At 39.7% G+C, this 25,629-nt stretch overlaps 1 protein-coding gene across 3 annotated transcripts in view; it reads right to left on the bottom strand.

The window, feature by feature from the left end:
* The window catches only part of TFEC (transcription factor EC), a 629,038-nt gene that overhangs the window by 351,949 nt on the left and 251,460 nt on the right, over positions 1-25,629 (bottom strand). For 2 of the 3 annotated variants that reach the window (XM_073238555.1, XM_073238557.1), the window contains one exon: positions 13,148-13,250. The gene's annotated coding sequence lies outside the window, so the exon portion shown is untranslated. Of the gene's footprint in view, positions 1-13,147; positions 13,251-18,513; positions 18,681-25,629 lie in introns of all 3 variants that reach the window. The other variant, XM_073238556.1, reaches the window with a different exon arrangement.

Raw genomic sequence — 25,629 nt, 5'->3', positions numbered from 1 at the left:
TTATTATGTTTTAGGAGCAATAACAACTTGCTAAATCAGTGGGTTATGATTAGGGCAATGATCCTCAAGTAAGGTTAGTTTGCCCTCCCTTATACTCCTTTGCCACTCTTATCTCACACACACACACACACACACACACACACACACACACACACACACGTATATTCGGCAATGTTGGAAGACATATTTGGCTGTCAACACTAGGAGATGCTGATGATGCTGATATCTATGGAGAGAATAAGATATTCTAGAATGCATAAGATAGCCCCCACGGTACAAAGAGATTTCTTCCCAAAATACCAAGAGTGCTCAGGTGAGAAACCCTGGATTGGGATTAGAAAATCCCCTTGATAGAGATTGCAGAAGATATTGAGTATGTCACTTCGGAGTAACCAGTAACTAGCTATAGTATTTGTTAGCTTTCTTTTCTCTGACATGGCTTTCTTCGTATATGTTGATATATTGGTTAAGCCTCCAAATTGGAAGCTGATGGCAACTTCCTGGACTGATCAGTGAAGAGATTTTTCCCAGACTTTGAAGTGGTAATTCAATAAAAGCATGAAGCCCATTTAAGTTAATCACAGTCTCTCCTGCTTCAGGCATCCCAACACAAAGGTCACTCATACAAACACTCATTCCATAGTAACTAGTCATTTCAAAGAGTATACTTGCTACTCTAAGTTACATCCTTTGTTTCTATAGAATCATGACTTTTGAGTAAGCTGATATATTAATTTTCACTTAAAATTCAGCCATAAAAACTATAGTAGAAATTTCATCTACAAAAGTGGAGTGCTGTGATTTGTGAGAACGTGGGGATGATGGTTGCTTTTTAACACAGCTGAGTATTAGAATGAAACTTTACCCATTCTTGCAGAGTTAGTTTACCAAGTTATTAATAATTCTCATGATGTTTTAAATTCAGGCCTCTTGATTTTCTCTCAGTATTTTTAATCTTTATGCAAAAGCTGTAAATGTTTGGGAATTAGTTTGTTTTTCATTCTTTGGCTTTTGTGGCAACTATTCACTCTAAACCAATTACATATTGAAAAGAGTGAAAACTAATTATAAATAGTAATGATTTCCTTTATAATTTTGGACCATTTGGAAAATTATTAGTGTCTTAATCCCTTCAGGCTGCTATAAAAAAAATACCACAGTTGCTTATAAGCAACAGAAACTTATTCCTCACATTTCTGAAGGCTGGAAGTCTGAGATAAGAGTGCCTACGTGGTTGGGTTAAGACCTTGCTTCAGTCACAGACTTCTCATTTTATCCTCACATGGTGGAAGGGGGCGGAATCTCTTGGAAGCCTCTTTTATTAGGCATTAATCCCATTTATGAGGGCTCTGCCTCCTGATTTAAGCACCTCCCAAAGACCCCACCTCCTAATAATATCACCTTTTTAATTAGGATTTCAAAATACGAATTTTGGGAGGACACAAACCATAGCAATTAAGTACTCAACTATCCCCACAGGAGTTAAGGAAAGGCAAAGAACATGCATACAAATGGCAAGATAAAAAGGTGATGACAGCATATGAGAAAGGAAGTAAGGTAGTAACTAGAAAGTGAGATGGACAGTTCTGAGAGTGCTTATAAGAGAGACATGGTCTTCCATGGCCTCTGTGACTTCCCTGCCAGGCTTAACAGCAGAAAGTATAAGAGAAGGAAGCATATCTTATGTTACTAATTCTTCAAGCAATGAGAATCTTTCCATACCTAAGCTCTGTTTAACAAATTTTGATGGCAATTTTCCTAGGGAAAAGAAAACGCACAACTGTATTTCAAATTAAAAACATGTCATAATTTAATCTTCCTTGATAATAACTGTCCATAATTTTTTTTTTTTTTTTTTTTTTTTTTTTTTTTTGAGAGGGCATCTCTCATATTTATTGATCAAATGGTTGTTAACAACAATAAAATTCAGTATAGGGGGGTCAATGCTCAATGTACAATCATTAATCCATCTCAAGCCTAATTCTCGTCAGTCTCCAATCTTCTGAAGCATAACGAACAAGTTCTTACATGGTGAACGAATTCTTACAGAGTGAATAAATTCTTACATGGTGAACAGTACAAGGGCAGTCATCACAGAAACTTTCGGTTTTGATCATGCAATATGACCTATAAACCATCAGGTCAAATATGAATATTCATTTGATTTTTGTACTTGATTTATATGTTGATCCCACATTTCTCCTATTATTATTATTATTTTTATTTTTAATAAAATGCTGAAGTGGTAGGTAGATGCAAGATAAAGGTAGAAAACATAGTTTAGTGCTGTAAGAAGGCAAATGTAGATGATCAGATGATCAGGTGTGTGCCTATGGACTAAGTATTAATCCAGGCTAGACAAGGGCAGCAAAACATCCACGGATGCAGAAGATTTCTCTCAAAACAGGGGGGGTGAGGTTCTGAGCCTCACCTCTGTTGATCCCCAAATTCTCACCTGATGGCCCCCCTGCGACTGTGCCTGTCTTAGGTTGTTCCTCCCTTGAGGAATCTTACCCGTCTCTGGCTAACCAGTCATCTTCCGGGGCCATACAGGGAAATGTAAAGTTGGTAAGTGAGAGAGAAGCCATATTGTTTGCAAAGGTTAGCTTTTTACTTCTTTGCAGATTTATGCCCTGTGGCTTCTATGCCCAGCACTTGTCTCGAGGTATCTTTACCACCTGGAGGAATTATGATACTCGGTAAATTCGATATGAGGCACGAATTCTATTTAAAGTTTGTAATTAGGAAGGAAGAAGAAAAGCTATAGATGTAGCATATGAAGGAAACTTGGAAGGATTGATTATTTCTTTGACATATCTTCTTGTATAGTACCTTAAGTATGTATAGGTTTTAAACTACTAACTAATTTGCACACACATATTGACATAATAGGAATACGGTGACATAAACAAAGCAAATCTATAATTACCAGCCATCTCCAGTGAAGCCAAGAAAACCATTTAGGCACCCTAGGCATTTGTGAAAATTTATCTATGATATGATGGATATTTTCCAACTGTACTTGAACCATCAGACAAATTAAAGCAGCCCATTTCTGGGATCTGTTCACATCCCATATGTTCTTTTAACCATAGATAGTCTATAGTCATGAGATTTTGGGGTGCTACAACTTGCACCCCTCCCAACTCCTGGTTGAGTTCCAACAGACAGATCCGGTCAAATTCGTTGTCTCACTGTATGCACATGCCAGCCTAGACATCTCCCTCCTCCTTCTCATGGCAAGTCCAGGAGATGGTGGGCTGGATGCAGCCACAACCGCAGCATCGTCCGGATCCCTGTGGAGGCTTTTTGATGATCATCCCCCGGCACGAGTCCTCCAGAGAGTGCTGATGCCGGAAGCTCCTCCTCATATCGTATCTTAGTTCATTTTCTGGGTATCCAAGCTAGGCCTTGATCTTCTGCGTAGAAACAAACAGACCCTTTGCCCACACTTTGACATGCCCTCTATACCACTGTGCAGAACTCATTGGAGGTCAGCACACAGTAACTGCTTTTTTTTTTTTTTTTTTAATTAAGAGAAAGGAATATTATCAGAAAAGAGTACCTCCATAGCTGATCATCTGACACCCTTTAAGTGATCAACATTAAGGATATTTAAAGCATGCGTTGATCTTTGATTTACCAATAGTTTTATCCTGTTAAGGAGTAATCCCCCTTTTCTTTCTTTCTTTCTTTCTTTTTTTTTTTTTTTTAAATTTTTAATCTACACTTACCTGAAGAATACTATGTTTACTATGCTCTCCCCTATATCAGGTCCCCCCTAACAACCACATTACGGTTACTGTCCATCAGCTTAGCAAAATGTTGTAGAGTCACTACTTGTCCTCTCTGTGTTGTGCAGCCCACCCTCCCCTTTCTCCCTCCCCCCCATGCATGCTAATCTTAATACCCCCCTTCTTCTTCCCCCCCCTTATCCCTCCCTGCCCACCCATCCTCCCCAGTTCCTTTCCCTTTGGTACCTGTTAGTCCATTTTTGGGTTCTGTAATTCTGCTGCTGTTTTGTTCCTTCAGTTTTTCCTTTGTTCCTATACTCCTCAGATGAGTGAAATCATTTGGTATTTCTCTTTCTCCGCTTGGCTTATTTCACTGAGCATAATACTCTCCAGCTCCATCCATGTTGCTGCAAATGGTTGGATTTTTCCACTTCTTATGGCTGAGTAGTATTCCATTGTGTATATGTACCACATCTTCTTTATCCATTCATCTACAGATGGACATTTAGGTTGCTTCCAATTCTTGGCTATTGTAAATAGTGCTGCGATAAACATAGGAGTGCATCTGTCTTTCTCAAACTTGATTGCTGCGTTCTTAGGGTAAATTCCTAGGAGTGGAATTCCTGGGTCAAATGGTAGGTCTGTTTTGAGCATTTTGATGCACCTCCATACTGCTTTCCACAATGGTTGAACTAATTTACATTCCCACCAGCAGTGTAGGAGGGTTCCCCTTTCTCCACAGCCTCGCCAACATTTGTTGTTGTTTGTCTTTTGGATGGCAGCTATCCTTACTGGTGTGAGGTGATACCTCATTGTAGTTTTAATTTGCATTTCTCTGATAATTAGCGATGTGGAGCATCTTTTCATGTGTCTCTTGGCCATCTGTATTTCTTTTTTGGAGAACTGTCTGTTCAGTTCCTCTGCCCATTTTTTAATTGGGTTATTTGTTTTTTGTTTGTTGAGGCGTGTGAGCTCTTTATATATTCTGGACGTCAAGCCTTTATCAGATCTGTCATTTTCAAATATATTCTCCCATACTGTAGGGTTCCTTTTTGTTCTATTGATGGTGTCTTTCGCTGTACAGAAGCTTTTCAGCTTAATGTAGTCCCACTTGCTCATTTTTGCTGTTGTTTTCCTTGCCCGGGGAGATATGTTCAAGAAGAGATCACTCATGTTTATGTCTAAGAGGTTTTTGCCTATGTTTTTTTCCAAGAGTTTAATGGTTTCGTGACTTACATTCAGGTCTTTGATCCATTTTGAGTTTACCTTTGTATATGGGGTTAGACAATGGTCCAGTTTCATTCTCCTACATGTAGCTGTCCAGTTTTGCCAGCACCATCTGTTGAAGAGACTGTCATTTTGCCATTGTATGTCCATGGCTCCTTTATCAAATATTAATTGACCATATATGTTTGGGTTAATTTCTGGGGTCTCTAATCTGTTCCACTGGTCTGTGGCTCTGTTCTTGTGCCAGTACCAAATTGTCTTGATTACTATGGCTTTGTAGTAGAGCTTGAAGTTGGGGAGTGAGATCCCCCCTACTTTATTCTTCTTTTTCAGGATTGCTTTGGCTATTCGGGGTCTTTGGTGTTTCCATATGAATTTTTGAATTATTTGTTCCAATTCATTGAAGAATGTTGCTGGTAATTTGAGAGGGATTGCATCAAATTTGTATATTGCTTTTGGCAGGATGGCCATTTTGACGATATTAATTCTTCCTAGCCATGAGCATGGGATGAGTTTCCATTTATTAGTGTCCCCTTTAATTTCTCTTAAGAGTGACTTGTAGTTTTCAGAGTATAAGTCTTTCACTTCCTTGGTTAGGTTTATTCCTAGGTATTTTATTCTTTTTGATGCAATGGTGAATGGAATTGTTTTCCTGATTTCTCTTTCTATTGATTCGTTGTTAGTGTATAGGAAAGCTACAGATTTCTGTGTGTTGATTTTGTATCCTGCAACTTTGCTGTATTCCGATATCAGTTCTAGTAGTTTTGGAGTGGAGTCTTTAGGGTTTTTTATGTACAGTATCATATCATCTGCAAATAGTGACAGTTTAACTTCTTCTTTACCAATCTGGATTCCTTGTATTTCTTTGTTTTGTCTGATTGCCGTGGCTAGGACCTCCAGTACTATGTTAAATAACAGTGGGGAGAGTGGGCATCCCTGTCTGGTTCCCGATCTCAGTGGAAATGCTTTCAGCTTCTCGCTGTTCAGTATAATGCTGGCTGTGGGTTTATCATATATGGCCTTTATTATGTTGAGGTACTTGCCCTCTATTCCCATTTTGCTGAGAGTTTTTATCATGAATGGATGTTGAATTTTGTCAAATGCTTTTTCAGCATCTATGGAGATGATCATGTGGTTTTTGTCTTTCTTTTTGTTGATGTGGTGGATGATGTTGATGGATTTTCGAATGTTGTACCATCCTTGCATCCCTGGGATGAACCCCACTTGGTCATGGTGTATGATCCTTTTGATATACTGTTGAATTCTGTTTGCTAATATTTTATTGAGTATTTTTGCATCTACGTTCATCAGGGATATTGGTCTGTAATTTTCTTTTTTGGTGGGGTCTTTGCCTGGTTTTGGTATTAGGGTGATGTTGGCTTCATAGAATGAGTTTGGGAGTATTCCCTCTTCTTCTATTTTGTGGAACACTTTAAGGAGAATGGGTATTATGTCTTCTCTGTGTGTCTGATAAAATTCCGAGGTAAATCCGTCCGGCCCCGGGGTTTTGTTCTTGGGTAGTTTTTTGATTACTGTTTCAATTTCTTTGCTTGTAATTGGTTTGTTTAACTTTTGTGTTTCTTCCTTGGTCAGTCTTGGGAGGTTGTATTTTTCTAGGAAGTTGTCCATTTCTTCTAGGTTTTCCAGCTTGTTGGCATATAGGTTTTCATAGTAGTCTTTAATAATTCTTTGTATTTCTGTGGAGTCTGTCGTGATTTTTCCATTCTCATTTCTGATTATGTTGATTTGTGTTGACTCTCTTTTTCTCTTAATAAGTTGGGCTAGAGGCTTATCTATTTTGTTTATTTTCTCAAAGAACCAGCTCTTGGTTTCGTTGATTTTTGCTATTGTTTTATTCTTCTCAATTTTGTTTATTTCTTCTCTGATCTTTATTATGTCCCTCCTTCTGCTGACTTTAGGCCTCATTTGTTCTTCTTTTTCCAGTTTTAATAATTGTGATGTTAGACTATTCATTTGGGATTGTTCTTCCTTCTTCAAGTGTGCCTGGATTGCTATATACTTTCCTCTTAAGACTGCTTTCGCTGCATCCCACAGAAGTTGGGGCTTAGTGTTGTTGTTGTCATTTGTTTCTATATATTCCTTGATCTCTATTTTGATTTGTTCATTGATCCATTGATTATTTAGTAGCATGTTGTTAAGCCTCCATGTGTTTGTGAGCCTTTTTGTTTTCTTTGTAGAATTTATTTCTACTTTCATACCTTTGTGGTCTGAAAAATTGGTTGGTAGAATTTCAATATTGTGGAATTTACTGAGCCTCTTTTTGTGAGCTAGTATGTGGTCTATTCTAGAGAATGTTCCATGTGCACTTGAGAAGAATGTATATCCTGTTGCTTTTGGATGTAAAGTTCTATAGATGTCTATTATGTCCATCTGTTCTAGTGTGTTGTTCAGTGCCTGTGTGTCTTTACTTATTTTCTGCCCGGTGGATCTATCCTTTGGGGTGAGTGGTGTGTTGAAGTCTCCTACAATGAATGCATTGCAGTCTATTTCCCTCTTTAGTTCTGTTAGTATTTGCTTCACATATGCTGGTGCTCCTGTATTGGGTGCATATATATTTAGAATGGTTATATCCTCTTGTTGGACTAAGCCCTTTATCATTATGTAGTGGCCTTCTTTATCTCTTGTTACTTTCTTTGTTTTGAAGTCTATTTTGTCTGATATTAGTACTGCAACCCCTGCTTTCTTCTCACTGTTGTTTGCCTGAAATATGTTTTTCCATCCCTTGACTTTTAGTCTATGCTTATCTTTGGGTTTAAGGTGAGTTTCTTGTAAGCAGCATATAGATGGGTCTTGCTTTTTTATCCATTCTATTACTCTATGTCTTTTGATTGGTGCATTAAGTCCATTTACATTTAGGGTGACTATTGGAAGATATGTACTTATTGCCATTGCAGGCTTTAGATTTGTGGTTACCAAAGGTTCAAGGTTAGCTTCTTTAGTATCTTACTGCCTAACTTAGCTCGCTTATTGAGCTGTTATATACACTGTCTGGAGAGTCTTTTCTTCTCTCCCTTCTTATTCCTCCTCCTCCCTTCTTCATATGTTGTGTGTTTTGTTCTGTGCTCTTTTTAGGGGTGCTCCCATCTAGAGCAGTCCCTGTAGGATGCCCTGTAGAGGTGGTTTGTGGAAAGCAAATTCCCTCAGCTTTTGCTTGTCTGGGAATTGTTTGATCCCACCATCATATTTAAATGATAGTCGTGCTGTATACAGTATCCTTGGTTCAAGGCCCTTCTGTTTCATTGCATTAAGTATATCATGCCATTCTCTTCTGGCCTGTAGGGTTTCTGTTGAGAAGTCTGATGTTAGCCTGATTGGTTTTCCTTTATAGGTGACCTTTTTCTCTCTAGCTGCCTTTAAAACTCTTTCCTTGTCCTTGATCCTTGCCATTTTAATTATTATGTGTCTTGGTGTTGTCCTCCTTGGATCCTTTCTGTTGGGGGTTCTGTATAATTCCATGGTCTGTTCGATTATTTCCTCCCCCAGTTTGGGGAAGTTTTCAGCAATTATTTCTTCAAAGACCCTTTCTATCCCTTTTCCTCTTTCTTCCTCTTCTGGTATCCCTATAATACGAATGTTTTTCCTTTTGTATTGGTCACATATTTCTCTTAGTGTTGTTTCATTCCTGGAGATCCTTTTATCTCTCTCTATGTCAGCTTCTATACGTTCCTGTTCTCTGGCTTCTATTCCTTCAATGGCCTCTTGCATCTTATCCATTCTGCTTATAAATCCTTCCAGGGATTGTTTCACTTCTGTGATCTCTTTCCTGACATCTGTGATCTCCTTCCGGACTTCATCCCACTGCTCTTGCATTTTTCTCTGCATCTCATCCCACTGCTCTTGCATTTTTCTCTGCATCTCATCCCATTGCTCTTGCATTTTTTTCTGCATCTCTGTCAGCATGTTCATGATTTTTATTTTGAATTCTTTTTCAGGAGGACTAGTTAGGTCTGTCTCCTTCTCAGGTGTTGTCTCTGTGATCTTTGTCTGCCTGTAGTTTTGCCTTTTCATGGTGATAGAGATAGTCTGCAGAGCTGGTACAAGTGACCGCTGGAAGAGCTTCCCTTCTTGTTGGTTTGTAGCCTTTTCCTGGGAGAATAGCGACCTCTAGTGGCTTGTGCTGGGCAGCTGTGCGCAGACAGGGCTTCTGCTTCCTGCCCAGTTGCTTTGGGGTTTATCTCCACTGTTGCTGTGGGCTTGGCCTGGCTGGGGCTGTTCCTCCAAAATGGTGGAGCCCCGTTAGAGGGGGAGCAGCCAGGAGACTATTTATCTCCGTAAGGGGCCTCTGTGCTCCCTGCTGCCCAGGGGGTTAGAGTGCCCAGAGATCCCCAGATTCCCTGCTTCTGGTCTAAGTGACCTGTCCTGCCCCTTTAAGATTTCCAAAAAGCACTCTCCAAACCAAAACAACAACAGCCACAATGAGAGAGGGAACAGAAAGGAAAAAAAAAAGAAAAAACACGCGATTTTTTTTTTTTTTCCTCAGGTGCCGGTCCCAGGCACCCGCGCACTGGTCCTGCTGCCCTGTCTCCCTAGCACCAGGGTCCCTGTCCTTTCAAGGCTTCCAAAAAGCACCCACCCACCAGTCCCGCAGGGAAGGAACGCTCAATATTCTTTGTCCTCAGGCACTGGTCCCACGCACCCGCTCACCAGTCCTGCCGCCCTGCCTCCCTAGCACCGGGGTCCCTGTCCCTTCAAGGCTTCCAAAAAGCACTTGGCAAAAAGAGAGAAAAAAAAGGGGAAAAACGCGCGATTTCTTCCGTCCTCAGGTGCTGGTCTCAGGCACCCACCCACCGGTCCCACAGGGAAAAATGCGGGATATTCTTTGTCCTCAGGTGCCGGTCCCAGGCACCCGCTCACCAGTCCCGCCGCCCTGCCTCCCTAGCACCGGGGTCCCTGTCCCTTTTAGGCTTCCAAAAAGCACTCGCAGAAAAGAGAAAAAAAAAAGGGGAAAAACGCGCGATTTCCTCTGTCCTCAAGTGCCGGTCTCAGGCACCCGCCCACCGGTCCCGCAGGGAAAAACGGGGGATATTCTTTGTCCTCAGGCGCCGGTCCCAGCCACCCGCTCACCAGTCCCGCCACCGTGCCTCCCTAGCACTGGGGTCCCCGTCCCTTCAAGGCTTCCAAAAAGCGCTTGCCATAAAGAGAAAAAAAAAAAGGGGAAAAACGCGCGACCTCCTCCGTCCTCAGGCACCGGTCTCAGGCACCCGCCCCCAGGTCTCGCAGGGAGAAACGCGGGATATTCTTTGTCCTCCGGCGCTGTTCCCAGGCACCTCCTCACCGGTCCCGCCACCCTGCCTCCCCAGCAACGGGGGCCCGTCCCTCTAAGGCTTCCAAAAAGCGCTCGCCAAAAAAAAAAACTGCTCCGGTTTCTCTCCACCCGCCGGGAGCCGGGGGGAGGGGCGCTCGGGTCCCGCCGGGCTGGGGCTTGTATCTTACCCCCTTCACAAGGCGCTGGGTTCTTGCAGGTGTGGATGTGGTCTGGATGTTGTCCTGTGTCCTGTGGTCTCTATTTTAGGAAGATTTTTCTTTGTTATATTTTCATAGCTCTATGTGTTTTTGGGAGGAGATTTCCACTGCTCTACTCACGCCGCCATCTTGGCTCCCGCCTGCCTAACTGTCCATAATTTTATCCATCTTTTCTACACTATGCTATAAGGCAGAGCACACTTCTGCACCTACTTTCCACTTTTATGCTTTTCCCTAACTATCAAGGTGTCTGTTCTCAAATCTGTCTGCTGCAGCCAGAATGCCTGCCTCTAGTTTGTTTCTAATCTTTTCTGGGCTTGGAAAACAGAAAACTGAGCTGTTAGGATACATAAGATTCAAGGCAGCAGAATTTAGAACCAGAGCCTAAACTTAGCCTCTGAGCATCCCAACAGCCATTCTGGTGTGCAGCAGCCTCTTCTCTTTTACACCCATGTTTAGGGCTATGCTGAAGTTGTGCAGACTCTGACTCCTTAACAAATGAGCAAGAAGCCCTCCTCCTCCTCCGAGTCCTTATAGTTCCATTTCTCTAGACAGGGTTCAACTTGGGTTTTGGAATGGCGGGTGGTAAGTCACTGCAACCATTCACTCTCCCAAGGGAAGACTTGCAGTTGGTTCAGCTTCTCCCCTAAAAGTCCTTTGTCCAGTCACTGTTTTTCCTGCTTATCTCCCCCTCCTGCACACTGCAGCTGCTCACTCTGAGCATGAAAATGTTCCATAGCTCAACAAGAATAGCTAACAGTTCAGTGGCAGACTTTTCCACCAGATGTGAACATCTTCTCTTGCAGAATGAGAAGAAAATGAATCATTAAAGGTAGCCAAAATAATATTTTAGTTTTTGTTTTAATTAGCTTTGGTTGACTGAAAAGCTATAAAAGAGTAGTTCTTTCAGTAGGTCAGATTTTTCTGGCTGCTGTGACTTAGACAAGTGTCTTTGCTATTCCAATAATTATTTAAAAGTCATAGTTTAGGACAGAGTTGGAAAAAGAACAAATTACCTATATAAAGAAAAGTCTTTACTGTAATGAAGACCTCATTGACAAAGGCCTATTTGTGTTTCCTTTTTCACCAAAGTATTTAAGCACAAGTCCCATCAACTGTTCCTTTTGGGATCTATCTTTCCCCTCTTCTCCATTACACTGCCATTGCCTTAGGGAAGACCGTCATCTCTCTCTTGCAATAGTCTTCAGTTTCTCCACCTGGTCTGTGCTCCGCTCATTACTACAATGAGCTAGGTAGGCTACAGGAAAATCTGATCATTAAAGTTTTTTAATGTTTCCACATTTCTTCAAGAAAATTCCAAATCCTTTACAAAAATGCAATAGTATTCCTTATTTGGCCTCACCTCCCTCCTTAGTGTCACTTCTTATCTGCCACTCCCCACCCCATGTACCTTACATTCCAGTAACGCAGAACTGTTTGCCACTTCCTCAGTGGCCCATATTCTCCTGGCTTTATGCCCATTGTTTATCTTCCTCTTTTCTTCACCCCCACATCTTGAAGCAGGCTCTCTTCCACTTGCCCAAAGAGACTTAGAGTTATCTCCTCCAGGATACTTTTCCTTTCATTACACCTTCCCGTCCCAGACTGTCCCACTCCATCCAGGGTGGCTTACATGTCTCACTAAGTCTTCCCATAACACCTCAGATGTAATTCTTACCAGACAGCATGGCTGTCATGCTTACCTCTCCACTCCCTCACCACAAGAAGAAAGTTTTCTGAGGCTCAAGACTATATTTTAATACTTGTATCTTCAGCAGAAGCCTATCATACAGCAGATAATTTTTAAATGTTTGTTGAAGGAAGAAAGGGGGAGAAAGAAGGAGGAAAATAGTCGGAGTTCTTCAAAATTAAACTGGACAACAACAAGAAATTCTGGAAAACAATTGAATACAACCTCCATTATAATACCAAGTAGACCCTGCATTTAAAATACTGCTCAGGGGGAATATTGAATGTTTCCTCATTGGAAGTGTGCTCCCTGGGAAACATGTAATGACAAGAATTCGTATATTGAGACAGAAGAATCAAAATCCCTTACAAGAAAAAGTATGTTGTTCTCCTGAGAGTCTGTGGAACCCACAACAGATCTTACATTAAGCAATTTTGTTCCTGCTTCATAAGCATACCTGATTGCTTCATAAAGAAAGCATACTTCTCATCAACTATGGTCAAATTTTGGGGATTTTGATTTTCAATAAAGAACTAGCAAAATGTATTGCTGCATTGTGACAGCTGTACCCAAAAGACTATTTCGATAATGCATAATGGGTTATAGGGTTATAGAAGGAGTTCACAATGAAACCTTTAATGACTTCTTGATGGGCCATTAGATTTGAGATCAAATATGACACATACAAAGACCAAGAATCAGCCTTGCCAAGTGAGACAGAGATTGTGGCACTCATAGTAAGTAAGAAAGGATACAACTTCTTGTTTAACTGCTGTGCCCCGTAAAGGAGCACTGCTTTCTTGCCAAGAGGTCACCAGGGTCTGCTGCACCAGAATGCGTACTCCACAGTACCTGCCACTCAGTGCAGACACATGAACCCCTGTTTGGCCTGCAAGCGTGGTATCTCTGCTCCTTCTCAGACAAAGCCAATATCTTGGTAGAAAAAGGGTAAGCCACTCACATCATCCCCAAAGGAAGCTTAAAAACTAGCATCACAATTCACATTACTGACCTTTGGACTCATGATGGTAAGTCCAAGAAGGGATCATCACATCCAGAGGGTCTGGGACAAGGTGTGCTGGGATAATGAAATGTCATTCCTTCCCTGGACTGTACTGTAACACAAGAAGAAATTGAGTCTGGTTATGCTCGTCAAAAATTGTTAAGGTATCTCCCACAGTATTTTCTTTCTAGACCCTTTGTCATAGAGGTAAATGTTACCAGGCCTTCCTTAACAGCATTGCAGGTGACTGGGCAAAATGGCTCCTTCTCAGAGAAGGAAACAGGGGAAGGAAAAGTAAAAGTGGATGAATTATATTCTATACAAAAATCAGTGCCCAGTGTGCTTGTAAGATTAGGGTGACTTGACTTTCAGAGGCTGTTAACAAATGTTCCAAAGTGTTTTCATTGGCGCTTGGCAAGAAAGGCAGCATTATTCCCTCAGGAACCTGTAATTGAGCCTATTTACTTTTAGGCTTGGAATGTCCCTGTTGGCTTCACTGACCGTACTAAAGAACTCCAGAAGCTATTCCCAAGGAATTCTCCAACTAGTCAACCACATTTGATGGTTCTAAAGCCTAAGACAAGTTATGGGAGCCACAAGTATACTATAAAGAGTAGGCTGAAAGAATAGCTCTATACAATGTCTGCGATAAATCAGCTCCTTGCTATTCTGGAGGCAAACTCGATTCAGTCCAAATAATCAAAGGTCGATTTCAGAGTTACCACTTAAATCTCAAATTTTCCTAGTTATATAGGACTCTGTTTTCAAATAATGCAGAAACAGGGCTGTATTTTGAAGATGTATTGACAACATGATCAAAAGTCTTTGGAGAAATAACCATTGACTACCACATTGAATGAAATCAGCTACAGGAATGGGGAAAAATAAAAAATGTAAAATCAAAAAGTTTAATATCTCTGTCTAAAGTTACCAATATTACTTGTATTCACCCCACCTAAGACAATATGCATATAATTATAGTTACTGTACTACAAAAGCCAAGCAAGAATTTTAAGCTGTTTAACGGCTCTTGCATGTCCACCATGTTTTCAGTTACAAGGGTAATCGCTTCTTCACCCATAGGAGTAGTGTTTTCCACAGCTTTGACCTCAGGAAGAATAAATCTAGCATGTGGAAAGCACAGCAGCTCTTGATGTCTGGCGTCTGGATCATATCCCCAGCCGGTGAAATCAGAACTTTGGTGGCGGCAACAGGGAGGACACTGAAATGCTCCTCAAAGGTTCCTGGGTGATTCTGCCTTACAGCCAGGGCTGCAGATCGCTGTGGGAGATGAAGAGCTCTACTAAACAGAGGTGTAAGTAAACAGCACATAATCTATTCCTGCCCTTCAGGAATTTGCCTTGAGTGAATAATACAATTCCGCAGGTAGTGGATGTCTTTTGCTACCTACCTTATTTCCCCCTTCCCTGAAACTCCACCTACAGGCTGCCACAGGAATGGGCTCAGGCAGCTATTTGTACTGAAAATCCCCGCCCCTGCGACCACACTGATTAAACGATGAGATGACCAAATCTCTGGAAGTCTCTAAGTTCCTAAAAGTCTAATTCTATTAACTGGGGGTATTGAAAGAGACCTGAAGTGATAAAGCAGGGAAATTTGGCATAGGGAAATGGGAAGAACATGAAAGTAGTTATTCCTGGGAGAGAGTCAGAGGGGTACTGTATGATCCCAAGAACTGGAGAGAGAGCTGCCTAGGCTTCTGACAGATTCCAGTTTATATCCTGGAGGCCTATTTCTGAGACTCTGTAGATTTACAATATATGATTCTTATTTTGAGCTACTTGGGTGCTCCTTTCTCCTCTTCATATTCTGGGTCCCAGTTTGATTTCCAACTGATCTGGGTACCCTTCACCTGAAAACAATAAGAGTAATAAGTGTTCAGATAAACGGGAAACTAAAGGGTGGTGGAGTGGTCTGCGAGGCTACGTTGATCAGGTGGGAACTGAACTGGAACCTGGCAGATGGGGGGGAGAGGGGAACTCACTCCAGGTGAGGAAAAGAGAAGCCACAAAGTCACAGAGGCAGGAATGTACCGAAGGATCCTGGTACCTACAAGGAAGGATGACACTGGAAAATTAATTTAGCTTGGTAGGGATGAACAGGATGAAAGGTGTGCAATACTAGTTCAGTGATCTTCTACTCAGTTTCTCCTGCAGGTAAAAAGTTCTGATGCCCAGGACTTTTAAATAAATGCTTTCTAAACTATTAAATATATCACTACTGTAGGGGAACAGACGAAAGAAAAGCGCTGATAAAAACAGTTGCCTGCTAGTTTCTGTCAAACACAGTTTATTTTGTACACATTAATGAAAGCTTATGACCTGTTTTGTTCCTTCCACATTTTGGCAGAAGTTGGTTATTTTGAGGATACATTTTACTTCTATTATCAAAGTGATTCTTTTTTAAAAAATCATTTTTAACTTAGTTTACATACTTGACTAGCAAAATGGTCAGAGTCTCTGACCCTTAAAGAGTATGTGACTAGCATAATAGTCAGAGCTATTGGTGACAGGAAATTGGATAGCTTAGTGTTACCTATAAAAGTATTTGGATAATATTAGATATTAGATAAATGCTGTGAGTGCTGCTGTGGTATTTACCATCAAAGGAAAATAATGAGAATAGGGTTCAATTTGAGCACTTTCCCACCAGTGATGTAGGCCTGGAGTCAAGGTGTGAAGCCACAGGCATGGCTGACAATCAGCCAATACACAGCTGAGTACCAGTCCACCTGAGCCATGAGTGACTCCCACCAGCTCACTTCCAGTGACCTTCTTGCTGAAGTATCTCCATTCGGTATCTTCTGTATATACTGTACCTGGCCCTTAAGTGAGAAACAGCCCAAGCTGGATGGGCTCTTGGAGGTTAGCCAATATTTTACCAGGAAGGAAACTGAGATGGATAATTGGTGAGATTAAGGGGAATGCTGAATGTGCTTTTGAAAAAAATAATTTTTTTCTTCCATCTAATATCTCCATTGCTTAACTGAAATAACTTTAAAACGTCCCACATTCTTTTTCCTTAGAATGCAGGCAGGAGCAGCCGGTGCAAAACCAGCCTGCCCCATACGTCAAGCAATGTTTGTATATATTTCAGTGTATCCAAGCAAGGCCTTTTTAACTTTCCGTCCTACTGACGGAGCTGTACTTTCCTGAATGGCAGCCAGGAAAAAACTTGGAGATTTGGCAGGAAGACTGTGGGAAGCCTGGTGCAACACCAGGCTGAGATCTGGAGCAGAGGCTTTCTACAAAGGCAGAGGAGTGAAACACCTCCCTTTGTTTAGTTCTACATATGAGTACAAATGGAGCCCCCAGATTGCAATCAGGCCCTATTGTATAAACTTGGGGTTTCCATGCCATACAACATTTTTGGCACTACATACCTTATTATTTTTCAGTTGGAAAACCAATTAGCATTCTTTTTATATCTGGGTGTTAATACTTGGAACTTAGAGCGATTTTTGGCTACCAGCCCACATGGCTGTAGTCTCTTGGGCAATGCCTGACAAATTAAGATAAAACCGTTACTTCATGTTTTCCTACAAAGAGAAAACAAAAACTGCTTCCTGCTCTTATTAATTGGATGAAATCAATTTCCACATTTAACAAATAAAAAGGTAGGCATAATCAGGGTGTCAACCCAGGGCTCTTATCTCTCCCTATGCTGGTTCCTCTGCAGGAATGTAAGGGAGCAAGGACTGTCAGGTTCTGACTAAGCTTTCCTTCTCTTGGAAAGAATCCTCATGGTCAACAGAGGCCTGTGTCCTCTTGGTGGGTTTCGACCTCCATGAGGTCACCCTTTGGCCTCTGTGGCATTTTTGCATCACAGGTTTGAGTGAAATGATTTACCTGGGGTAAAGAACTGTTAGGAGATTCCAGCCCTGACAAGTAGATTAGTCATACAGGCAAGAGGGCACTGCCCAGTTTGAAAGAAATAAACAGAGCCAAATATTTCCCTATCTTGAAAGCAGAGCAAAGTAAAGTTCACACTCTAGGAATGTAGTTTATGATTAGAGAAAGCCATAGCTGGGCTGCTGTCTCAGAATCTCTGGGTGTATGGAGAAGAGGGGGAAGGGAGGTAAAAGCTGTGAGAGGTGCCCATCCCGTAAAGTATCCCCTTATGATAAACAAGCCCTGCCACAGCGACACAACTTAATGCCACAAGTCATAGGAATGTGGCCCTCCGGCGAGCAGACCACAGCTTGGGAAAATCTCCAGGATGATGCAAAATATTTAGAAGGGAAGTGGTAAAACAAACAGAAAGGAAACACAGCAATGTGACTGCAGTTTGAAGACAAAAATATGTTGAATACAAAAAAATAGTTTGAGTATAGTTACAACAGCGTTTTTGTGTTGTTGGTACTGAATGTACATCTCTGTGCTAGAAATGGCCTTGGGGGTCTACTGCTCCCTTCAAGACTTTCTTTGTAAATAGTGGGTGGTGGCATCCTAAAAAAAAAAAGTATTTGAAAGCCTTCTTTAAAGAATCTGTACAGAACATTTTCTTTGCAACAAAATCCATTCTGTCGCTATATTATTTAACAAGGGGGTTGTGTTCTGAGCCACACAGAAATTTATTATCCTAATTTTTTCGTATTGCTATGTTTGCTATCAAAAGTAGAAAATGATCATCTGTACTAGTCTAAGGGAGTGCCTAAAAAATGCCCAACCTTGCATAGAAAAAAAAAGTATTAGAATTGAGGCTCTAGGCACCAGAAGTCACCCATTCCCCTGAGCACAGAGTAACCAGACATCCCAATTTGCCAGGACACTCTCAGTTTACCCCAGTTGTCCAGTTCAATTACCAATAGTGTCCCTTTCACTCACTAAAGTGGATTGGATAATAAATAAGTCTGCACAGAGACCAGGAGTTTCTGTCTCTTCCTACATCCTCCAGGACACCAGTCTGAGGCTCTTTGCCAAGCTCAGAACCTGAAAGCAGTATTTTAAAAGGGAGAGGAAGGAGGAGTTGCGGCCATTTTGCAAATAAGAATCCTCAGCAGTTAGGCTTCTCCTAAAGCAATGCATAGAAGGACCACGAACAGAATCAACTCTGCTTGTATTCGGGGAAGGAGAGAAACTGCTCATCAGTACAGACTCATGAGGCAGTCTTTAGGAGTACCTGGGCATTTCCCACTAGGTTATATACCAGAGTCTAAAGAAGGGTTGCTTTGCCAAACCCTGGACGGTACAGTCATTTCAAAAGCAGACATGCGTGCTGCCTCTTCCTGCACCTTGCACGATGGGCAGACAGTCTCTGACTTACGACAGTTTGATTTAGGATTTTTAACTTTACAATTCTGTGAAAGTGATACACATTCAGTAGGAACTATACTTCAAGTTTTGCATTTTTACCTTTTCCCTGGCCAGCGACATGCTGTATTATTTCTCCGGTGATGCTGGCAGGGGCAGTGAGCTGCATTCCCAGTCAGCCATGTGATCACAAGGGTAAACAACTGATAGACGTAAAATCTTCTGCACCCATACAACCACTCTGTTTTTCACTTTCAGTGCAGCATTCACTAAATCAAATGAGATATATTCAACAGTTTATTATAAAATAGGTCTTGTGTTAGATGATTTTATCCAATTGTAGGCTAATGTAAGTGTTCTGAGCAAGTTTAAGATAGGCTGGCCTAAGGTATGGTATTCAATAGGCTAGGCGTACTAAATGCCTCTTCAGCTTACAATATTTCCAGATTACAATTGGTTTATCTGGACATAAACCTATAGTAAATTGACGAAAATCTGCGTTGCATAGAGGTTCCAAATCAGAGAGCATTCTGACATTTCATACTGCCATCAGCAGCACTGCTGGGTTGAAGCTATCTGGATCAGAATGGAAATGCTTTGATCTCTTCTATATCTAAGTTTAACTGTGGCCTGGGCCCAAAAGGTAGACTAATTTTGGCAACTTCCCCTGTACACTTTCATCTGAAGATAAAAGGAACACTTGGAAGCATAAACAGAAGGTGCAATTCCTTAGGCCTGACAGGCCACATCAAACAAATAAGACCATCAATGCTTGTGCTGAGTATTAGCTCTGATTTCTTCAGCTCTACTCTGCTCCCTCATTTACTGGCAGCCAGTAGTATCATTTCCTTCCACTGTAAACATATAAAGATAATATAACATTAAGGAACTTAAAAAGGAAAGAACATGTCCAGCACAGTGACTTTCATTTTCACGTGAAATTTGAAAAACTGAAAATCATGTTTTTGAAGTTATAAAGTTATTACACTGGCCTTGGGCCAGGAGGCCAATGTTCCCATGCATGCTCTGCAAATATCAGGTGACAGGAGATTTTGCAGCAATTATTCTCTTAACCTCCTGTGTCTCAAGGGTATGGGTTTGGAAGGTAATATGACTTCATGGATTAGAAGATCCTAACAGAGAATTGAAGTGACACTGAAAACACTTGTTTTGGGTCATCAGATGGCATCACAGTATTAATTTACCTGCTGAAAAAATGCTTTTTAATTTTTATTCTGTGGAATGAAATTACTTTTTTGTTTTGTTACACTGTTGGCTTAAAAGTGAGAAGAGTAGTACTACCCTATCTGGGTTTTTGGTGGTAAAACTGTCCCAGGTTTCTGGATAAAGGGATGTGACTCAAACAGGAGAAATATGAATTTCCATTGAAGTTTCCTGGCCATCTTGGAAATCAGGATTCCATGTAAAGCTTGGGAGTTGCATTAGATCATATCTAAAACCCCTTCCAACAATGTAACTTTTGCATAACAAGGCTCTTAACATTCTTTAAGAACTTCCTTTTATGTCCATTTTAACACAACGTAGAAAAGGAAAACTGGCAGCAAAGCCCAAGGTCAAGAGAAAATATAAACACAGAGAGGCTTGAACTGTGACAGTGACAGACATGTGATTCTCACCCCTTCCTGAAGCAGCTCTCTATCATGTGAGGAAGAGCTGTGCCCATGACTGGATTTCCCTGAACTCTCCTCTCTTTGATTTTTTGGTTAAACAAAAAAATACATGACTATGTTCTCACAGTAAAAGAGCCAATCTACACAAAAGCAAACTGATTAAAATAATATACAGACACAAAGTTTTTATGCATAGATGGGTCATATACATTTACATATGATTCTACTATGCTATGGAAACTTCATTTTACTTGGATCTTAAAGAACTTTCTAATTTAATATATACAGATCTGGTTCTTTCTGTATAATAATGGGGAGTTCTTTAATTTATGCAGTTTATTTCTACTATTTGCTATTATAAAAGAGAATATCCTTGTAAATGTGTTATACTGACTATGAGGGTGTAATTCTGGGAGACGGATTCCTAAAAGTATTGCCAGGTCAAAGATGAGACTTACTGTGAATGTTGGTGGATATTATCTAATGAATGTATGCTTTGGTCCTATATATTTCTTCTATGAATGGTCCTTTATATCCTTTGTCCACCTTATACTTGGTTGTTTGTGTTTTACATGGATTAGAGAGGACATCTTCACTGTAAACTATATTCCTATATATTCCTGAGCTTCCATTTTTTTAAATTAATCTGTTTGTCTATTCCTGTGTCAAAATACACTACTTAAGTTAATTATTAGTAGGTCAAACCCCATTATTCATTTTTAAAAATTTAACTTGATAAGCATTGCTGTTCTTTCTTCCATATGTACTTGAGAACCAGCTTGTCCACATCTTTACAATGTTGAATCTTCCTATTGAGAAATACAGAATAGGACTTCATGGAGATTTTAAAATACTCTTTTCACAAAAGTGTGGCATATTTCCTATTTATTCCTAAGTATAAATGGATTTTGTTGCTAATATGAATGCAATAGATCCCTTTTACCATTGTGTTTTCTAATTGATTATTGCTAATATGAAGAAAGCTATTGATTTTTGTATATTGACTTTTATATCTGATCACCTTACTATACTCTGAAAGTACTCTCTTAAATTCTAATAGTTTTCCTTGTCATCCTCTGACTTTCACAGTAAAAAATCTTGTATTCTCAAATTAGTTGTAAGGATTTTTAGTGAAACTTCAAACTCAAGGTGAAGCCCTAACCATTAAATGAGAGAGTCTTTGGAGATGGGGACTTATGAAGGTAATAGGTGAAATGAGGTCATGAGGCTAGGGCCCGCATGATAAGATTAGTGGTTTCATAAGAGGAATAAAGAGTGATCTCTCGCTCTCTCCCAGTATTTGTACCAAGGAAAGACCACGTGTGGACACAGCAAGAAGGAGGCCATCTATCTGCCAGCCAGGAAAAGAGCTCTCATCAGAATCCAACCGTACTGGCATCCTGATCGCAGACTTCCAGCCCTCAGACTGTGAGAAAATAAACTTCTGTTGTATAAGTCACTGAGTCTATAGCATTTTTTAATGGCAGCCCAAGCTAACTAAGCTTATGTTAGGCTATGCATAGTGGAGCTGTTAATGAGACTCCAGTGAAAAAATATGTAACTCTCATTTGTGAAACTTACAGGTTCAATGCTTTGACATTATGGTTTACTTTGTTTTAGATTTTTTGATATAGGTCGAGTACTATATTCATTTCTAGTAAGTTTATTCTACTTCTCCCACAAAGATACAAAAAGATTCTAAAATTTAATAGCTGTTTCCAAGTTCTAATGTTTGTCAGTAGGCCACCAGTGAAACTTACAGTCAAGAATATCTAAATTATAAAGGGGAGGCATCCTTAAAACTGCATAAATAAGGACAAGAGGAAATCATTTTCAGCTTCACTGTCACACAGCCCATTTCTATTCTTAGCCAGCCTGAGTCTTCCACAGAAGAACACCCTCTGGGTCAGGGTTTGCTTCCCTGCCATGGAAACACTGCAGCAGATTTCCTCTGTGTAGCCCATCCCTTCAGCCTGCAAGGCCACATTTCCTGTGGGAAGGAATTCCTGAGGCCGAAATCCTTGCTAGCTTCCCTTTCCAAAACCGATTGCTTCATACAGGGACATGTTTTCTCTGGTTCTGTAGATTCAAAAGAATATAGGAGAATTAAGATAAATAACTTTCAGGTGACCTTGTCCTCCCATTTTCTTCCTTAGAGGTGAGCGTTCATTTACTTCAACTTAATTTGCATATAGGGGATCCATTTTGGTTTATAGATGCAGATAGGACAGATGATCAATGATAAGATGTCACTTCACTCACTACCTTTATTTGTCTGTTCATGGTGTGTTGGTTTGCTCCCTTAGCATCCTTGACTGACTTCTTTTGGCTTCCTAGAGCTTTGTTTTGATGAGCAGTCTGAGGCTGCCTCTGGCCATGATCAATGAGCACAGTAGGGAAAGTGGGGGGATGCCTGCCAAGCACTTCCCATCTTTGAATATCATTGCTTTGTTTGTTTGTTTCTGAGCTTGGTTATATAACCTTGGAAGTTCTACTCATTTGTAGTTATCATACATATAAAAAGAAAAAGTACTGTTTTTTTTTAACTTGGACCAACAAAGAAATCTAAACAGTTAAGTGCTCTTAAATCTAAGAAGCCTTAATGCTAAACACATTGAGTATATTTATATCTTAAGTAGAACTTAAGCCCAAACACTACATCCCATAAGTACGCTATTACATAGTTGTGTTTTTCCTCATTATCATTCATAGTAGTAGCACGGTAGTATTACTAATCACTATGACTTTCAAAATCCAACTTGATATAATATTGGGTGGAATATGATTATCAATAAAGAATGGGCCAGATATTTTCATATAGAAATAGAGTACTTCATTTTCACAGCTCTAACATGCTAAGAGGCTAGGAGCTGAGAAATAATAGGAATGTTGCTGGTTTTTAAAGATGAGTTTTCTGTTTTGTGTAGTTAAGTGAATAGTACAATCCAAAAGTTAGACTTTGCAAAATATTTGAGAAACATTCAAGAAAATAGTGATGTGCAGCCCTACAGGCATTGGAGGCTCACAAGTCTGACCTTCAGGGTGGGATTATCTAGAAATTCTGGCAGTAACTGCAGTTTGTGTAAAAAAAAAAAGTGTACAGCTATGGTTTGGGATATTACATCATAAGAATGTAAACCACTATTTTTCCATATCCACATATCTCTAATATTTTACTTCTTTTACAGGCAAGAAATCATTCCTCCTAACCACCCACTACTGTGACTCAATTTGTTTATTACATTAGAAATATTCACTTGGAAAATTAACTAACAATCACCTTACCAATTTACTTCCACAAGCCATTATGACACATCTTGAGCTATCTCCCACAGAAGTTCACACTGAAATTTGGGCTATGAAATAAACATTTATATTGGTAGCATGTTTTTATTAATTTTCCAGCTTTTTAAACCATATTGAACAGCCATCTGAAATGTGGTTCCTTGAAATTTAGTGGTACCCCCTTATAGTGATAATATGCCTATTATTGTTTCTCACTAGATGCTCGACAATAAGATCTTCATCAACAAACTTGGGTAAAAAATGAGTTTTTAGACTGTGTGACTTGCTTGCCATTGGCCAACAACTTGCTTACCATTGACCACACCTGTAAGGGCATAACCTGTTGACAGTAAGTGAGACTTTTCTGCTCAGATTAACAAATAGATTTTTTTTAATATAAGAAATAATTGTCTCCACAATCTAGTCAAACATTTATAAAAGATTGAAAGTCTTGTCATATCTCATTAGAATGATTATGTTTAGTTATACCTATATTTTTTACTATGTCCCTGAAGTATACCAATATTCAGAAGTATTAAAAATGTGTTGAAGTTCATATAGTGACACAATATCATGAATGTACAGTTTTGCTATTTATTCATTGGAGATAATGTTCTTGGAGTGACTAGAAAGCCAGTGCTTCTTTTAACTTACACTGCATTTAGTTACTAGAACATTTAACAAAACCATGTTATATGACTGAAAGATTTTAGACTTAAAGAAATTCCCTAATTCCATTTTGTGACAATTTTCATTTTTTAAATTACCACTCCAGAAAAAATGTGCTGGGAAATATATGGTATGTGTGGGAAAGCTACAATAATTCTTTATACACGAGACCCTGAAAATTAGATTGAAATATATCTGAGCAGGTCTTCATCACAGCAGTGTCACATGCTGGTTAAGTTTATGGTATTTCAACCAGGCTTGAATCTATTATCCCTTTAATAACTTTCTAGTTATGCGACCCAACAAGTTACTTAAACATCACCACTTTAAGTTTCCACACACGTATAATGAGGGTACTAATAGTGCCTACTCAGAAGGTGATGTGATAAATAAATGAATAAATAAATGTAAAGCACTTAAAAGAGTTTCAAGCATACAATAAGGGTCATTTAAGTATTAGAAAAAACCCCACGATACCAGAAGTTTTGTATTCTAGGTTTTTATTTAGGAGCATGAATTAACAATAAAGCAATGTGATCTGTTTTGTAAAACTAGAAAAGATATAATCAGGGTGTAGTGCTAACAACTCAATCTTTTGATTCACCTGGACTTTGTGTAGTCATGTCTTGCATGACGTGTCAAACTGACACAGATTCCAATACCACTTCATCTTTCAGGATTGGTCTCATGAGAGTGTACTAAGGGGCACAGGCCGGATGACAAGTGAACAGCTACCAAAGATTCTTTTTTTACTATTATAATGGCTTCTCAAATATAGTATAAATTGTATGAGCTTTACTATTTTTTTTATCTGATAAATGGTTTCTTTTTATACACAAGTATTCTATAATTATCCTCCCACAATACATTGAGTCTGGCAGCAAGCTAGGCATTCACTGTGTAAAAATTGCAAAGAACTGGGATGTTAGCTATATTAAATGGCATTAATTATGAAAGATCAGCTATTATTACTTTATTAACAATCACATAAAAAGTGAGCCTGAGGCAAAATAATCCAGCTTAAAAGCCCAAATATCACACATACTATTAGACCTATACATAGTCATGGAATACAAAATAAGATAATACAATAAAATTTAAAGTTGAAAAAGATCTTAGAATCCATATAATCAAACTTCCTAGATTTTACATTTGAGTAATGTGTAACTTCCAGTAGTTAGCTTACAATAAGTAGGGGAATCAGCTATGAAGTTAAAAAATTTCAAGCAGGCCTCTAAGCTCTTAGTTTAGTATGTTTTTCTTTTAATCTATTCCAGCCACTTCCTCGTTGCCTGGTTCAACATTTTTCCCTCTGAACTAACATTGCTTGGTGACTAAATTGTATATATTTCATTGTATATATGGTAAGTGGAAAATATAAATATTAGATCACCTTTGATTAAATGCTAAACACCTTTCTTGGCACATTGCCTCTATGCATTTTTCAAATGATTGATTGTACAGATTCTCAATGATTTGTGTTAGCCACGATGCAAAGTGGAAAGGGCCAGCTGCAAAATTAAGGGCACTATATTAAAGTTTCCCCCATAATAACTCAGCAGAATGGAAATGAGCATGGGGATATTTTTAAATGTATTTTATCATAGTTTTGCCTGTAACCTTTTCCTTTCTC

This window comes from Manis javanica, chromosome 6 (genome assembly GCF_040802235.1).
Source record: "Manis javanica isolate MJ-LG chromosome 6, MJ_LKY, whole genome shotgun sequence".
Lineage (NCBI taxonomy): Eukaryota > Metazoa > Chordata > Mammalia > Pholidota > Manidae > Manis > Manis javanica.
This window is presented reverse-complemented; position numbering and strand designations above follow the sequence as displayed.